Source organism: Mastomys coucha, unplaced genomic scaffold, assembly GCF_008632895.1.
Source record: "Mastomys coucha isolate ucsf_1 unplaced genomic scaffold, UCSF_Mcou_1 pScaffold14, whole genome shotgun sequence".
Taxonomy (NCBI): domain Eukaryota; kingdom Metazoa; phylum Chordata; class Mammalia; order Rodentia; family Muridae; genus Mastomys; species Mastomys coucha.
In genome coordinates, this window is record NW_022196896.1 from 15,020,401 (window position 1) to 15,024,805 (window position 4,405).

Below are 4,405 nucleotides of genomic sequence, written 5' to 3' on the forward strand. Positions count from 1 at the left end.
GTCAAGAGAACATCTCTCTCAGACACCACCCGTCTCCTGCTGGCTGAGGTCCCCTGTACCAATGACACAATGGCTAAGTGTACTTATACAATTTGGAAAAGGATTTGCATACAGGCTTTGTGCTTCCGGAATAAGAGAACAGAAATCTAACTTCAACTGAAAACAGCCTGTTTTTTTCAGAGACAAAGAACCAAAACCAGTCCTTGGCTTCGGTGAAGAGCTGCTAACTTCTGTTCTGTGAGCAGGTGCACCGCTGACCTGGCTTGCCTTCTTCTTCTCAGACTGTTCCAAACTGCTACCGGAGGAGCCTCATCTCAGAACATTTCCAAACGCTGTAGAGCCTAGAAGGTTTCTGTTCAAGTCCCTTGAATTTATCAAAGTGTTGCCATCCCCTCCTGGTGGCCATCCATCCACCTGCCTTAGGGTAAATTAGAGAAAAAGCACACACCTTTAGGTTTCATTGTTAGAAATGGATTTAACTTTTGGCACTTGGGCAATGCAATTTCAGGGAAGTGAGCTAAAAGGCACAAAGCCCTTATGTTCTGTTCCTGAGATTTCAGCTCCTCTACACAGGGTCTGTCTAGCTTTGTCCCTGAAATGCATCCTTTATATTTACACCTTCTTCTGGCCTCACATTCAACACTCAAAACTTAGCAGGATTCCTTTAGTAATTTACCCCAAGTAATCACAGAAACAGCTTACACTGCCTGGGTGATGTGATGTTAGAAGTCTTAAAACCTGTTTATAAAATGTAGTCACTTTGTGACTATAAGGAGTGGTCATTTTAGTGATGAGATCCATAGCTTGAAGACGGGGAAAGAAATTAATATCCATGAATCCAAACAATTTCAAATCCAAAGAACATCAAATACCACTGAACAGTATATTTTAATGGACTACTTGGTAGTTAAAAATAAACAGAATTGTGTGCACACAAGCAATCAACAAACTAACTTGCCAAGTGTATGAGTTAAGATACTTCAGCTTTCAGAAAACTTATGCTTCCTCACCTTTGTTTTGGTTTGGTTTGGTTTTTTCCATTGATGTGGGGACAGATAAACATTCAGCAATTTGCAAAATGTATTTGTACACGGAGCATAAAATTCTAAATGGAGGGTCTTTATTCAAGAGACAATGCATAGCTACATAATTAAGATTAATTGTTCAGGTAAATTTTATTTTGTATCTCCAAAGAACATACATACAACTTGGAAATGCATTTTCTCTGCTCCTTATAAATGCATTCCCCAAGGCTTCAGTTCTTGAAGCTTAAAGGCAGCTTTCATTAAAGCAACCAGCTGCCTCTTTGTGTGGAGTGGTCCTTGAAGCTGTAGCTCTAAGGTCGAGCCTCAGTTTTGACATTCTGTAGACTCTGAGCAAAGATGTTCCATTCAGATGTGCGGAGAAGAGTTCTCCATCAAGCAGCTGCTGGGGCTAGAAGAAGAGCAGAAAAAAGAGGAAGAGGGGGAGGAGGGGTAATCACACCCCAAGGTGGCCTTACCTTTATTTTTTTTAAAGCAATGATCACCTTTACATAATTTTAAACCAGTTGCCACGTTTACTCTTCCAATGGCCACCTAAGAAAATCCCTTTTGTTTTCTGTTGTTACCTGATTTCTACTTTACTGAGATTACATAATGATGCAAAATGTAAATCTATCAAATGAATGTCGTCTCTCTTGTTTTACTAACTGTGTGTTTTCAGTTCAGTGTACGAAAATGGTTAGGTACACCTCCAGTCAACTTCTAGCAGAAAGAAATACATAAACAATATTTTGTGTACTTATGAAGTGAGAGTGTTTGCTAGTTAACAAGCTAGGGTTCAAGTTTCAGAGCATTGGACTGCTCTCTTAAATGCTACTAAGGTGAGGATTTGGGGATATTTAAATCAAAAGGCTGTTTGCCGCTTTCCAAAGCCTGGCACAGTTTCTCAATGGGCAGGAATGAGGGGTGGTGTGTGTGTGTGTGTGTGTGTGTGTGTGTGTGTGTGTGTTTGCGTTGTTTATGTATTCTGGATGTTTTCCCTCTACCTAGTGCATTCTAACCTCAGGAAGCCCACACCACTTCAGACCAGTGCAACCACAGTACCGCTGAATAACGCCCTTCTAGAAGATCTGAGAGAGCCAGAGGTGCAGCCTGAGACAAGACCTCTCCATTGTGGCGCAGCCAACTCCTGCAGTAGGGTCTCTGGGGGCTGGGCAGTCCTTGGCCCAGGCGGAGAGGCCAGCACCAAGTGCTTGCTCAGCCATTGTCCTAGCAAGTGCTCTGGAGGAGCTGTGTGGGAGTGAGGCGGATATCAAGCACCTTGTCAGTTCAAAGCGTGTAAAGGTTGTTTGAAATCCTCTCCACGTCATCATCAGTGGTAAGCAGCCTCAGTATTTGAACGGCTGCTTTGAACAGTGAAAAAGAACAAGCCGAATCAAAAGCCAAAGGAGTCTACCCAAGACACCTGCAACGCACTGTTTCAGGCTGAGACTGGCAAGCAAACAGGCGGTCTTTTCCCTGACTTGGTCAGTAAGAAGACCGGTGTCAGTGACCGGGAGACCAGAGAGAGCCCCCCTCCTCCAACCCCCAATCTGGAGCTAAAACCTTAGAGAGCCAAGGTTTCTGGAATCCCCGAGCTGCTAGAGCCCCTACAAGGCGAGGAGGCGCGCGGGGCGTGGGGAGGGGGGAAAAGACTTCCAGATGCTCCGAACCCCGCTTTCGAGCCAACCAGGCCGCCAAGCACCAGCAACAGGGGGAGGCAGTCTCGGCTCAGTGAGGGGTGGAGAGGGGCGGTGCTCCAAGAGGAGCTCCGCTCCCCACCTGGCCCACCCCTCCACTGGCCCTGCAGTGTGCGCGCGCGCGCGCGCGCGCGCGTGTGTGTGTGTGTGTGTGTGTGTGTGTGTGTGTGTGTGTGAAAACGGAGGCTGAGGCCCCTTGGCGGGACACCATTTAATATACTCTGGGGATTCAATGAGCATTCTAAACTGAGTACAACCCCCCCCCCCTAGCTAGACCAGTTGGGGAGCCACTTCGAGCTATTCTGTTCGCAGGCCTCTGCGGATGAGGGATGAGGCGGGGCTGGGGGGTGGAGTGCAGTTCTGGGACGTCAAAATAGGGAGGATCTGCTGGCATTAACCAACAGTGGAATCCCATCACAATAAGTTCCGGTGTTCACGTGCTGCCTCCTCACCACCAGCGTCAGACACATGCACTTAGTGTCCTATGCCCAGGGTACCCCTGGGGGAGAGAATTCTTAACCTGAGTAGCCACAAACCCATCGGAAATAAATCTGGAAACTTAATTATTCCCTTGAGAGCATCACCCTACAGGCTGCGAAGAATCTTCTAAAAGAAAAAAAAAATGAAATTAAATAGGAACAGGAAGTCACCTCTCTTTACCGGCGGAGAAGGGAGATGCCCTCCGCACACTACCTGAAGTCCTTTCAAGCAGCTGAATTCTTCGGAGGGCTGGAGGTTTGAACTCTTGGAGAAACAAGAAAGCAAAGCCAGTAGGCTGGGAAGGAAGACTGCTGGCGCGAGGCCTGTACTTTTCTCAACCGGGCATTATCCTACTGGGCGCTGAGGACACACATCCAGAAGTTGTCTCTCCCGCCGCCCCCCGGCCGAGGGCGCAAAATAAAAAATCACCCTCACCAGACGCTGAGTCTGCGCACTGAGAAGGGTGGAACTTTTTAATGTTTCCCGGCCAGACAAAGTTACTACATTTCTAACAGCCCCTAAATGCGCAGCCTAGGTGGCTGTGCTTTCGCTCTGGGACTCTGCCGTGTGGAGCGGAGCGGAGCGGGTGAGCGCGAACAGGTGGAGGTCGGTCCTGCTGCCTCCGGTGGGCTCGCCCCTCCCCTGGCCGTTTCTGTCCCCTCCACACACGTTCATAAACACAGAACACGTGGAGATTCGCAGCCAAGGCTCCTTGCCCGGGCCAGTGCTCAGCCGCAGTGATTTATAAACAATTCAGCCACTCCCGGAAGAGCACCACATCTCGTTAGTCGTGATGAATTTTTCTGGCCCGCTCCATTCTGCTGTCTAGATTAAGATGCTCCGAGGCCCTAAAATGCTCCCCCTGAGCGTCAATTTGGCCGAAAGAGCCAGCCGGAGCTCTACCCCGCGCTGGGCCAGGACGAAGAAGTGGGAAGGCCATTTGTGATCCCCGGGTCTTCCCCCACCCCCCGCAATAACTTTTGATTCGCTGTGCTGTGCCTGCGTGCGACCCACTCCCGGCTGTGCTCGCTGGTCTCGCCTCCCAGGCTGGAGTTTGAGCTCAGACCTCTGCTAACCAGCTCGCAGGCGCTGCGCGGATGCTGGCAAGCCATCCAGCTCCTTGGGAATTGGAGGCATGATGTTCTCTGTCTCCCGGCAGATCCCCGCAGGGGGCCCTGTGTCCTGCCCAAGAGTAAAAGCATA